Below are 14,249 nucleotides of genomic sequence, written 5' to 3'. Positions count from 1 at the left end.
CAGTAATAGAAGTGGCTATTCCTAAGTCAACATGATTAATAGAAATTAATAGACTTCTCCTCCAAGAACTTATCCAAACCTTTTTTAAACTCAGCTACAGTAACCGCACTATTCACACCCTCTGGCAACAAATTCCAGAGTTTAATTGTGCGTTGGGTGAAAAGAATTTTCTATGATTTATTTTAAATGTGCTACTTGCTAACTTAATAGAGTGCCCCCCTTGTCCTTCTTATTCGAAAGAGTAAATAACTGATTCACATTTACCCGTTCTAGACTTCTTATGATTTTAAGGACCCTCTATCATATCCCCCCTCAGTTGTCTCTTCTCCAAGCTGAACAGCCCCTCTTTAGCCTTTCCTCATAGGGGAGCTGTTCCATCCCCTTTATCATTTTGGTCACCCTTCTCTGTATCTTCTCCATCGCAACTATCTTTTTTGACAACCTCTGTTTTATTCACCATTCCCTTCCTAATAATTCCTTACATTGTTTGCCTTATTTAACTCTTTTCTATACTGACATTCATGATACAGATCATATATCGATTCACATGGAACAAGGGGAGTTATAACATTAACATTGAGGAAGAAGCAAAGTTACAATAAAACAATGTCGTGAGAACTTGGGAACTGAAATAGCCAGAGGCAGAGGTTTAACGTAATAAACTTAACAAGGATATACTGGTAAGTGCTTTGACTGCTGCGGCACACCTAGCCAACAATTTCAATGTATTATCCTACTATGATGCCTAGATCTCTTTCCTGAGGGTTAGCTCCTAATATAGGACCCTAACATTGTGTAACTACAGCATGGGTTATGAATTTTTCTTTTAGGAACTTGTCCATCCACACAACTACTCAACTCTACAATCCCTACCATACCTTCAGAGATCCCCTATGCTTGTCCCATACTTTCTTGAATTCAGATACTGCTCTTGTCTCCACCACCTCTACTGAAAGGCTGTTCCATGCAATCCACCATCTTTTCTGTAAATAGATACTTCCTTAGATTATTCCACAGTTCTACTCCCTTCACCTTCATTTCAAAGTCTTCTTTCCATTGAAAGAGACCCACTCTCATTGCATTAATACTTCTGAGGTATTTAAATGTCTATCTTGTCTTTTCTCTAGAGTATATATGTTTAGATTTTTAAGAGTTGCCCATAAACTTTACAATGAAGATCACTGACCATTTTAGAAGTCATCCTCTGGACCAACTCCATCCTCTTTCTATCCTTTTGAAGGTGTGTTCTCCAGACATGTTCACAGTATTCCAAATGAGGGCTCAACAGGGGCAATATCACCTCCCTTTTTCTTTTGACTATTCTCACTATGCACCCAAGGTTTTCTGGCTTTTATTGCCTTATCTACCTGTTTAGCCACCTTGAGATCATCAGATTTGATTTACCTCCAGATCCCACTCTTCTTTCATGCATAGAATAATTTCAATCCCTAGACTCCCTTGGATTTTTGCAGTCTAAATGCACGCCTTGCATTTAAGCATTAAATCTTAGCTGCCAGACACTATACCAGTCCTTAAACTTTGCTAGATTCCGCCTCATGCTTTCCACACCTTCCTGGAGATCTATCCTGATAGAGATTTTGGTATAATCCACAAAAGGACAAACCTTTCCCAGTAGTCCTTGCGTAATATCACATTCAAAAATGTTGAAAAGGACTGATCTTGCAGCTTGCTACTAGTAAAGCCCTTTTCTTGTAGTAAGCTCCATTTACCTCTAGCCTACCAGTTAATTGGCTTTAATGCAGTAAGTCACTTTAAGGACCACACCAAGGGTGCCCAATTTATTTGTGTGTCACCTATACAGAACATGGTCAAGGCCTTACTGAAATCCATGTACACTACATCTAATGCTGCCCCCTCATCCAACTCTCTGGTCACCTAGTTAAAGAAGTTGATCAAATATATTTGACAAGACCTACTTCTAATAAACCTATTACTGCCTTGGATTTAGAAATCTACTGGATTCCTGAAACTGCACTCTCCTCTCTTTTAGCAGCAATTCCATTAAATTTACTCACCACAGAGGTCAAACTAACTGGCTTGTAGTTCCCAGTCTCCTCCTCACTGCCACTTTTTTAAAGAGGAACCACATCCTGCCTTTTTCCAGTCTTCCAGAACTACCTCAGACTCTAAAAAAAGAGAGAGAGAGAGAGAGAGAGAGGAGAGAGAGAGAGAGAGAGACCGAGACCATATTTCACCTGTGTTGATTTTCATTGGTTGAAAGTACAATATCGGATTTAGTACAAAGTTGCTCTGATAGTCCACAAATTGTTGAAGTTGGACTCTCTTACATGCACTCCTTCAAAATATACAATACAATACAACAGGGTCTAAGATCTTCTCTCAGATATTCCATCTGTGAAATCAGCAAGCCTAGCAGAGACCTTAGACTGAGCTTTTTTGGTAGTAGCTCCGATTATGGGGAATTTGCTACCTGTTGCTGTAAAGGTTAATGGACTGCACTAAATATTAAAAGGAATGTTTAAGACCTTTTTATTTGAGCAAATAATGGCTGAAGAAGAATGTTGATCTATGGCTTTGGTATGGATCAGATTTTGATCATTAAGTTCTGGCATTCCAGTTTATTTAGTTTTAGATTTATGGTAGTTATATAACAATTATTTTTATTTATTTATTTTTTAACAGGAGTTACTACCGCAGTTAGTGAATTTTATTTACTGATGGGAGTTTATTTTTTTTCCTTTATTTTTCTCTCCTTGAATTTTGCTATTTTGTTTTTGCCTGTAACTCTCTATATATTTTTTTTAATTATGTATGTATCTATCTTGTAAATTGCTTAGGAGTCATGCGTAAGATAAATAAAATAAATAAAGAAGCATTGAAAAGGTCAGCCAGCAGAGATGGCAGCACTTCACAACGTTCCTTTAAAACCCTTGAATGTATCTCATCCTGCCCCATTACTATCTAAAGTTTAGCTAGGTCCTCAAATACACTTTTCTGAAAATGGCTGTGTATTTTCTGTGGTTTTCACCCAGGCCCTTCCCTCAGGAAACACCAAACAGAAAAATTAGTTAAGTAATTCCCCTTTTTCCTCATCAGCTTCTACATATTCCTTCCCTTTACCTCTCACAGTTGCCACTTTTGTATTTCCTCCTATCACTAAGATAGCTAAGAAAAATCTTGTCCTCCCATTTTACCATATTCGCTATTTTTCTTCCATTTGCTTCTTCTCTTACCTTTATCACAGTCACCTATCTTCTTTCTGCAATCTCTTGTAGTTTATTAAACACTAACCTTTTTTCTTACCTTTTCAGCTAATTCTTTAGAAAATCAAAAGTGGTCTCTTTTTATTCTTACATTTTATGTTCAGAAATTAATGCCTGCCCATGGGCAGGCATTAATTTCTGAGCAACCCGGAAAAGTGTACAGAAAAGCAGTATTTTCTGCTTTTCTGTACACCCTCCAACTTAATATCCTCAGACATAATATCCTAGTGATATTAAGTCTGAGGAACCAAAAACTTAAAAAAAAAAAAATAGAAAAACGGACACTCAAATTTTACCAGCGTCCATTTTCCTAACCCATGGCTGTCAGCGGGTTTGGAAACAGAGGCCGGTAAAATTGAGCAGTTGTCGGAACCCGTTGACAGCCACCTCTATGCTAATAAGGAGGCGCTAGGGACACGCTATTGTCCCTAGCGCTTCCTTATTAGCAAGAACCCTCGTTTAAATAAAGAATCGCATGCCTAGTAGAGGTGGCTGGGCGCATGTCAGGAAAGCGGGTGCTCAACACGGAGTGCCCGCTCTCCAGAGATTCTTACTATAATCGGTCTGCTTATTTCTTACCAAAACAAGTTGTTAAGAGACAGCAGATGTCTTTTGATGTTATCTTAAATCATCATCAGCTCATTGGTGCCAGGGAGTCTCAGGAATGAACGAGGAACAAAGACAGTGATAGCGTCATGCCTTTACAATCATTGTGGCCCGTTCTGATCCATGGCTCTCTTCGCATCACAAAGTCTTCCGGGATCTAGCTAAGCTGCCTAAAATGTTCATCTTACACTCTTGCACTGACATGCAGTTATATCAATCAAAACATTCCATTCTTATTAATCAAGAATCTTCCTTCCAATATGGGACTCATCAGGAGGAAAGTGCATTGATTGAATTCCTCCTGACGAGTCCCATACAGGAAAGAAGATTGCAACTTCTGAGCAAAATGTGCTGGACTCCTGCAGCCTAAAATTAGTGGTATGTGGAGGACCATCACCAATTGACAAGACGGTAGATGGAAGTGGAGGAGACGAAACTCCATTTACAGATGAGAATGTATGGGAAGAGCTAGAAAAACAAAGTAGACAAGGCCATGGGGCCAGATGAGGTACATCCCAGGATACTACGGAAGTTCAGAGACAAGCTGGCGGATGCCTGGAAATGGGAGCAGTGTCATGAGACTGGAAAAGAGTAGTGGTGGCTCCGCTTCACAAGAGTGGGAGCAGAGATGAGGCTGGAAACTACAGGCAGGTTAGCCTCATCTTGATGGTGGGAAAATTATTGGAGACTCTGCTGAAGGAAAGGAAAGTGAACTATCTACAATCCGGTGGGTTGCTCAACCTGAGGCAGCATGAATTCACCAAGAGAAGGTCCTATCAAATAAATCCAACTGGTTTTTTTTGATTGGGCGGCTAGAGAATTGGATCCAGGAAGAGCACGCAATGTGATTTACTTGCATTTCAGTAAAGCTTTTAATACGGTTCCGCATAGGAGACTCATGAACAAAATGAGAAGCTTGAGAGAGGGTGCCAAGGTAGTGGGCACAGATTGTAAACTGGTTGACTGACAGGAGACAGCATGTAATGTTAATGGAACCTCTTCTGAAGAAAGAACACAGTGTTAAGTGGAATGCCACAAGGGATCTGTTTTGGGACCAGTTCTGTTCAATATTTTTGTGAGTGTCACTGCAGAAGGGACAGAAGATAAAGTCTGTCTTTTGCGGATTACACTAAGATCTGCAACAAAGTGGACACACCTGAGGGAGTAGAGAAAATTAAAAATGATTTTAAAAAGCTTGAAGATTGGTTGATTTGGCAGCTCAGATTCAATGTCAACCAAAAAATACATACCTCAAAAATATAATTAACCTCTTCTTGAACAACAAACAAAATACGGGAAAATGCAAATCCTTATGGGTAGACTTTTAATGTCTGGTATATCTTTAAGGGTAACTCCCAGAAGGGAGTACCTCAATGTTAGAATATACCATTTTTGCTTTAAATTTTTAAGTGAGCTTTAGTACGCATATTTGTGAAGCATTCTGTGTTCTATTTTTTTTTGTGACAACTTTTACTGTATGGGTTACTGATTCACGAACCTAAGGGAAAAAGCACAAGACTGCTTCTAAGTCCAAAAGCAAAGCACGTCAAGCAGCATTGTCTGAATTTTTAGAAGGCTCCTTAGTCAGTAAAAATGTTGCTATGTTAAGATATAAAAGTCTTGGCGGTAACCTGCATGGAGCAGCAGTTTCTACCCTTAACAGAAACATAGGTGTAACCTGCATGGAGTGACAGCTACTACCATAAGAAACTTGCTGGGCAGACTGGATGAACCATTTGGTCTTTTTCTGCAGTCAATACTATGTTACTGTATATTACTGCCATTCTATGATTTGGTGGTATATAAATTTTAAATAAACTAAACTACACATTACAGACAGTGCATCCAATGCAGAATGTGCAGTATCTTGAATTCAAAGAAGTAAGAGAGCTTACACGTTTTTCGGGGTTGGGGGGGGGGTTGGAAGGCCCAGGGAAAGCAAGTTCCATTTGTGGAAGAAATATCCATGGTAATTGGAAAATGCCGAGTAATAGCTAACCTTTAAGAAATCACAAAGTGTTTGACATGCTTCTCTTAAAGTGTTCCAGGCTGAAACTAGTTCTCAACCAAATAAAATTCCAAAAGTGTTACAAGATAGAATTCAAGTTTGCCAATAACTGACAAAGTAGTCCAGTAAGCAGAACAATTAAAATTGCAGCTGTGAAACTGAAGAAACCAGCATTAAACGTCACTACTGAAGATGTTTCTAGAGAAGTGTGTGAAAAGCTCAAACCATTCCAAGGCGGCACTATAACTCTGATGCAAAGTATCCAACTGCATCACTCATTGTCTCTACAGTAGGAGGAATTTGCAGAGCTCTTTGCAAACATTACACTAAAGCTGACTTGGGCCTAAAAATGAATGACTTTAAGTGTCTTTCGTGTTGCTTGCACACACAAAAAATGAGGAGGTGGACATGCCAAAACAAAAAATGAATCTTTGCAAGTCTTCAAAAAGCTAAAAGACATGAATCAAGAGGCTCCTTCTTTGTACCATACATGGTCAGATCATTGTGCAAAGGAGAAGAGAAACCTTCAATATTATTATCAAGGACTGCAAAAGTTATAGACACTTGAGTACACGCACTATCTTGGCTGGAGCTGGCATTGGGTTACTTTATTCACTAGGTGCAAAGAGCAGCAGACAAACCTTTTATCACAGTTTCCTTTTACTTAATGTAAAAAAAAAACAAAAAACCCAACACTGTTTAACATGTGGATTTAGAAAGGTTATTTGACAATCCATATCATTCTCAAAGCTTGACAACCTTTTAAAACTGAAGATAATCTACAGGCCGAACAAACTGCCACAAAAACAGTTTTCAATGTCAGTAACCGCAAGAAGAGGTTACGCATCAGTCGAAACGTAGGGCCCGCTATGAAATCCAAAACCAGATTAAGACTCCATAAGGGCAAGGGAGGGACAACGATGTTTCACCTCCTTTCAAAAAAAACAGGCCACATCTGGATGAGCCAGCCAATAAGGATCCACCATTTCACTTGACCCCTGAAACAGGCAAGAGCCACTACCTGCACCTTTAAGGAATTAAGGGCCATCCTGCAAAAATTCCAAAATGAGCGGGATGTTAACCAAACGAGGAAGAACACCTTAATCTTCACACCAAGCCTCAAACATACGCCAACCCACACAAACTACGGAAGTCAAGAACTTTGCCGCCATGCTATGAGTGAGAATCACCGCAATAGATATCCACGCTTCAGCAAGTGAGTCCTCTCAAGGGCCATATTGTAAGACAAAATAGAGTTGGATCTTTGTAAAGAACAGGCCACTGCCTCAACAGATTCCTGTGCACCAGAAAGCGGGGGGGGGGGGGAGGAGTCTACCAGGAGCCTTCGCAGATCCGCATGGTCTCCGAGCCAATCTGGTACCACCAGAAGCACCATCCCTCTCTGACTCAACTCTCTGAAACATTATACCTAAATGGGCCATGGGGGAAAGGCATACAGCAGCTTTTCCTCCAGCCATTCCTGCACTAGGTCATTGATACCCAATGACTTCGGATCTCTTCAGCGACTGAAGAATTGAGGAACCTTTGCATTGCGAGAAGCCAGCAGGTCTAGAAACAGAAGGCCCCAGCAATCCACTATCAGCTGAAACACCTCAGCCAAGAATACCCATTCTTTTGGGCTCAGACTCTGCATGCTGAGAAAGTCTGCACTTAGACATTGTATTTTCCTGCAATGTGCGAGGTTGAGATCTCTTGAAGATGCACTTCCGCCCATTCCTTACGTTGGTCTATTTCTGCAACACTTGCTGGCTCTTGGTTTCCTCCCTGGCGATAGATATAGGCCACTGTCATTGCACTGTCTGATATTATCCGGAATGCTTGACCCTGCAACATGTCACCGAACTGCAAGCATGCCAAGCAGACTGCCAACTGATTGGTGCTCCAGAGAGACTCTTCTGTACTCCAGCGTTCTTGCGCTGTCAGTTCCTGACAGTGAACTCCCCCAACCCTGGAGGCTCGCATCTGTCATGAGTACTAGCCAGTCTGGAGATTTTAGGGAAACCCTTCTTTCTTAGATGATCTGCTTGTAACTTCCACTGTAGTTGAGAGCAGACCTCCATTGAAAGATGGAGCCAAATTGAATAGTCCCGAAACTTCGGGTTACAATGAGACAGTAGGGAGAGCTGAAGAGGACACACAACTCCCATAAACTCCCATGCCCACGGCACCACTTCCAGGGTCACCGCTATCAATCCAAGCACCTGTAGAGATAATATACCCAACAGTGTATTCATCAACAGACATCTGCGCAGGACAACTTCTGAATACAACCTCTGGCAGGAAGACTCTGCCCTGCTTCATGTCGAACCGAACACAGAGATACTCTTAACGACTGAGATGGCTGAAGACTGCTCTTGGCCAAGTTCACCATCCAACCAAGCTCCTGCACCAAGGAGATCACCTTGCATGTCACCAGGCAGCTCTCTTCCAAAGAATTGGCCCGAATCAGCCAGTCATCCAAGTATGGGTGTACCAGGATCCCATCTTCTCTCAACTGTCACCACCACCGCTATAACCTTGGAAAAAGTTCTGGGCGCAGTGGCCAGACCAAAAGGTAGTGCTCGAAACTGGTGATGACGACCCAAGACCATGAACTGCAAAAAATATTGGTGCTCTAGCTGGATGGGGACTATGCAAGTATGCCTTGGACAGATCCAAGGAGGTCAGAAACTCTGACTGCATGGCCATTATCACTGAGTGCAAAGTTTCCATTCGAAAATGAGTCACCTGCAAATGACGGTTGACCCCTTTGAGATGCAGAATGGGATGAAAGGAGCCCTGCTTTTTGAGCACGATGAAATAAACAGAGTATCGGCCTGTATTTTCTTGAGACGTGGGCATTGGAGCCACAGCCCTCAGACTGAAGAGCCTTGAAAATGTACATTCCGCTGCCCTGCCTCTCTGCGGGGAGTGGCAAGGAGACACCATGAATACGCCCCGAGGAACACTGCAAAAACTCCAGTGCATATCTATCTCCATCCACCCCTAGATCTCGTTCCCAGGGTTGGGTCAGCACACTTTCATTGGGAGGCTTGGGAAGTTCCACTACCTGAGCCTGCGCCTCGCTTGAACTGTCTGGAACAAAAGGACCAAGACCTACCATCTCTGTTGGTAGAGGTGCATAACCCACTGGTTCTGAATTCATTTGCCTGGATGCTAAGAAATAATGGGTCTCTCAGTGAACCTGCAGAATACTAGGAGAAGTTCATGGTCCTGACTCCAAGATGGCAGTGATTGCAAGGACATTCATCATGAAGTTTAAGAAAAGCTGGCACGGGAAATCTCTAAAAGTTTCTGTTGTGTTGGAAGATAGGCTTAATAAACCTCCAATCTTCAAAGAATAAAATGAAAAAATGATATATGACAAGCACACAAGAATCACAGAAGTTGAGCAGAGGCTGCTTGCTTGGGAAATGACATCAGATCAGTTTACTATTCAGTTATGAGCTTTGGAAAAAGAAATGCAGCCCTGGAGAAAATTGAAGATCAGGAAAATTGCAGACACAAAAAATAATATAAAAATTATTGGTTTATCAGTGAATGTTAAGGGTCCACAGCTATTTAGACTTCCTGAAAATCTGGGCCATCTTTAGAAACAGAGCCCATGAGCGCATTCTGCTGCCCACTGAGTAGGCCTGGTGAGAGACGCAGCCTCCAAACCTAGACCAATGGTGGCGCGCATTCTTAAGTTTTACTTTGTGCACAAAATTATGTCAGCGTATGAGAAAGGATGCTTTGTTTACAATAATCATAAAATTCTGCTATTTAATGATTATTCTGTCAAGGTCTCTGAGAACAGAAGGGTTTTGGCCCCGATTTGCATGGAGTTCTATAAAAGAGGTATCAAATTTGTATTTAAAATATGCAGTTTAGCTGAAAATTTGTAAGGATGGAAAACAAATGCTGGTTTAGATGAAGTATCAGGCAAAACAATTTCTGGATAATTTGTGTAAAAGATGATCTGATTTGTTTTTCTGCATTATTTTTTTTTTTTTATAATCCTTTATTTACAGGTTTTCACATACAATCCAACAACAACAATTCTGCATCAAGTATACAACTTAAAACTCTCCCTGATTCCCCCCTCCCATTCTCCCAGAGACAAAACAATGCTGAGACTTCTTCCTGATCAGAGTTTCCAAAATACCTAGAGATACAAACATACCTATACACAGAATGCTATGTAAGCATGAAAATTCTAAAGATAATATGAAAATTAGGGAATTTTAAGCAAAAAAAAATAAGACAATGTAGAACAAAAAGACAAAAACAAAAAAAATGGATACGGAAAACAGAGGACAGGGCTCTGAGAAGTATGCCTGAACAGAAAACCAACATGAAGAAGAAAATCCCCAGAAACCTCTGCTTTTCTTTGGCCTGCCTAGGCTGAATGGACTCTGAGTGACTTTCTGAGCATGACTTACAGAATGACCCTGGATATCTACAAAGGCAGGCAAGCTGGCACCAGACAGGTGATGCTATTCATAGGGTCACAAAGAAGAAACCACAGGGGAGCTTCAGGCACTATTCTCAGGAGTTTGTAATCAATATAGTTACAGACGTGTTGATTGTCTTGTCCAGTAAGAGTTTAACAGAACAAAGAGAGCCATGGGAATGGGCTACACATCCTGGGAAGCCAATCAGGGTAGTTAGCGATGATGTATCATGCAGTTGACATTACAACTTATGTACATGATCCTTTGGGCAGTCATGCAAATCTCTAGAACCTTCTATCCTTTTCCTGTATTTGAATGTTATCTATAAAACAAAGGTCACTTCCTGTATCCAAGGAGATGCTGGTCAGTTTGTAAGACTAAGGGCACCCAGTACCTCCTGAGAACACTTATATTGACTAATAAAAATACATTATACTTTTTACTGGGTCTAAAGTGTTCTTGTGTCCCTGGCCATAAGCATAGAGAAAGCTTTATAGCTCCAAGCCAATACCGACTTTATGTTAAAGAGGATGGAGGGGAAGGTTATATTGCAAAAAGTACATTTCGCGCTTTTGGCATTCAATGGCAGCAGATAGTCTTACCACACTTCTAGAAAGAGTTCATACTTAGATGAAGAACGTCTTGTCTTACCACCATCTTATGCAGTTTTAATTTCCAATGAGTAAAAGTCGGCTTTTCTGCAGTAATCCAATGATCCAAGATAAATTACTTGGCCAGCAGAAAAGCTTTTTGCAGAAATAATTATTGCAATTTTGTGGAGGTAGCTGCTGTCTTCTTCCATGTCATCAAATAAACACAGTTGGAAGAAGAAACTGGGATGGTGAAGCTGACCAGTTTCTCTAAATAGCACAATACTACTGTCCAGAATAATTTAATCACCACACAGACCCAAAAACAGTAAAAAAAAGAATACCTGGAGCCATTGAACATTTTATTACATATTTCTGTGGATACCAATTTTGTTTTTAGCCGCCCAAACAGGTGAGACATTACAGCTGTCCAAGAAATTTAAAACCCGTCTCCGTGAGTGACATTTTCTGAGACCTTGTAAAGAATTAAAAAACAAGTTTTTAATCTTTTAGAAGTGCCAGGAGCATCTAACTCTTGATTCCATCTTAACACTAGCTCTGGCATGAGTGTTGGTTGTTTTATGCTTTTAAGAGCCTTAATCATAGACGCACAGAATACACTTTGTCCTGAGCACAACTGAGCAACCTTTGCAGCATTTACAGGTTGGGATCTTTTAGAGAGAGCACTTTCTACGAAATGTCTAACCTGCAAGTAAGCTTAAAACTCTGTGAGCAAGATTAAACTCTGCTCGAAGCTCCTGAAATGGGCACACTACCCCGTATCAATGCGAGTAAGTTGCCTTAAGCCAGACAACCCCTATTTACTCAGTCTAAAAAAAAGTGGGTTATCCAAGCCTGGGGTAAATCCTGGAAGCCCAATAACAGCGAGAAATGGGAAAACTTCCCAATGGGTCTGAAGTTTGATGCAAACAGCTTCCATGCCTGTTGAACAGCTGGAAATGATAGGGTTCATTCTAACAAACTCTGGGAGCACATATCCAGGTACATGTAAAAGATTTCCAAGCTTTAGCGGGACCATATAACCTATCACGAACATGGTGAAGTAGGCAACCACGATTATACATCTGCAAATTTGGGCAGGCCATCCCACCCTCCTCCCAAGGTAACTGTAAATTGCTCAAGGCCAACCGCACCCTTTTAACTTCCCATAAGAATTTCCTTAAAGCTTTATTTAACCCAGCAATATGTTTGCGTTTAACCGAAACTGATACCATTTGTAACACATATAGCCATTTTAGCAGCTCTATCATTTTAAACAAATGGATCCATCCACTGATGGTTAGGGGCAGCAACTGCCATTCTGCCAATTTCCTTTTGGTCTTTAAGAGCACAGGCAGAATGTGCAAACATAAATTCAACAAATCTGTCGGGATTTTAACCCCTAAATATTTCATCTCAGTGGTTACCCACCGTAGAGGAAACAAGCCAGGCCAGGAGGCTTTGAGGGACCCCGTGACATCCATTTCCACTTGCAGCGAACAAACCTGGTCTGTCAAAAAAAAAAACACCCCCAAAAAACTAGGACATCTGCAAATGCTATTTTAAACCATTCCCCACTTTTCATAAAACCCCGAATATCAAAAGATTCACAACAGTGGATCTAAAGACAGAATATATAATAGCAGAGATAGCGGGCATCCTTGCCTCATGCCTCTTTTTAATTCAAATTCCTGTGATATGCAACCATTAGCCAAATAAATCGAGCAAGGCTCTTGGTATAGGAGACAAGTATTTCACAGGATGTCACCTTCAAACCCATATCTGTGTAGAACTGAAATAAATATTTCCATACCACTTGATCAAATGCCTTTTCAGCATTGAACCCTATCACCAACTCCATTGTCAAAGATAATTTACAGTGTACAATTGTGTCCATAATCTGATAATGTGTTTGCCCGCTGACCTGCCTTTTACAAAGCCCACTTGGTTTAAAGAGATCAAAGCGAGTAACACTGTGTTCAAGTGACTGGCCATCATTTTAGCACACAGTTTTAAATCAAAATTTAGCAGAGATATGGGCCTATACGAGGCCGGATGGCATGGATCTTCCCCTCTTTGGTAATATAAGCCTTTTTGGCTTCTCTGGAAAAGGAGCCTCTAAGCAAGGCGTCTGCAAAGAAATCTCGCAAAGTATCCCCTAAGGCCCCACTCAGAAACTTATAAAATGAAGAAATTACTTACCTGATAATTTCGTTTTCCTTAGTGTAGACAGATGAACTCAGGACCAGTGGGTTATGTGCTCTTCTGCTAGCAGATGGGAGACCGAGTCAGATTTCAAAGATGACGGCACCCTAGATATACCCCTGCAGTGACCTCAGCTCTTCAGTATTCTCTTCAAAAAGCCATTGTGGATATATATTTGCTTAAATAACTTGATTAAAACTGATTAAACTTGATTGAACCGATTCAACTAATTTCAAAAACTGGAGACTGCCATTGCACTCAACCAATTAACGCCAACACCGGACAAACTGAAGGTGTCTTGAACTAGGGGTAGGCAACAGCTTACCCGTATTTGCTTAACCTCGAGGTTCGCTTCCTGAGGTCCTCCTTCTCTGGGGCAGTTGTGGGTGGGATGCTGAATCCATCTGTCTACACTAAGGAAAACAAAATTATCAGGTAAGTAATTTCTCCATTTCCTAGCGTGTAGCCAGATGGACTCAGGATGTACAAAAGCTACTCCCGGACAGGGTGGGAGGCTGCCCATGTCCCACTTAGTATTGCCCTTATGAAGGCTGCATCTTCTCGGGTTTGAACATCCAGGTGGTAGAACCTGGAGAAGGGTGTAGGAAGGACCATGTCACCACCCAACAGCAGCTTGGTTTTCTGCCCAAAATACTGCCTGGGCCCTAGTAGAATGAGCCTTAATCTGTAGGGGTAAGGGCTTTCCTGCCTCTATGTAGGCCGTCTTGATTACTTCCTTGATTCAGTGAGCTATGATCGCCCGTGAGGCCGTTTCTCCTTGATTCTTCCCGCTGTGGAGAACGAACAAGCGATCCGTTTTGCGCACCGGTTCCGATCTTTCCAGGTATCGCACCAGGACTCTGCAGATATTTAGATGGCGAAGAAGGCGTGAGTCTTCCGAGTTCTTATGTTTATCCGGAGATGGCTTGGTTCAAATGAAACTCGAAAACCTCTTTCCGTAGGAAGGAGGGGATGGTGCGCAGCTGTATGGTTCCAGGAGCGAATCTAAGGAACAGTTCCCGGCAGGATAGTGCCTGTAGTTCGGAGATGCGATGAGCTAAACATATTGGGCTGGCAGGCGTAACTTCTTCAACAAAGGTAAGGGAGGGGTTCTAGGTAGGGCAAGGGAGGGGAAGGT

General features: G+C 41.4%; 1 protein-coding gene across 11 annotated transcripts in view; it reads right to left on the bottom strand.

The window, feature by feature from the left end:
• Nucleotides 1-14,249, bottom strand: part of ZNF770 (zinc finger protein 770) — a 75,021-nt gene that overhangs the window by 37,212 nt on the left and 23,560 nt on the right. For 6 of the 11 annotated variants that reach the window (XM_029600214.1, XM_029600213.1, XM_029600215.1 and 3 more), the window contains exon 3: nucleotides 2,037-2,147. The exons of the other annotated variants lie outside the window; for them this stretch is intronic. The gene's annotated coding sequence lies outside the window, so the exon portion shown is untranslated. The remainder of the gene's footprint in view (nucleotides 1-2,036; nucleotides 2,148-14,249) is intronic. 11 annotated transcript variants of the gene reach the window in all.

This window comes from Rhinatrema bivittatum, chromosome 4, assembly GCF_901001135.1.
Source record: "Rhinatrema bivittatum chromosome 4, aRhiBiv1.1, whole genome shotgun sequence".
Taxonomy (NCBI): domain Eukaryota; kingdom Metazoa; phylum Chordata; class Amphibia; order Gymnophiona; family Rhinatrematidae; genus Rhinatrema; species Rhinatrema bivittatum.
This window is presented reverse-complemented; position numbering and strand designations above follow the sequence as displayed.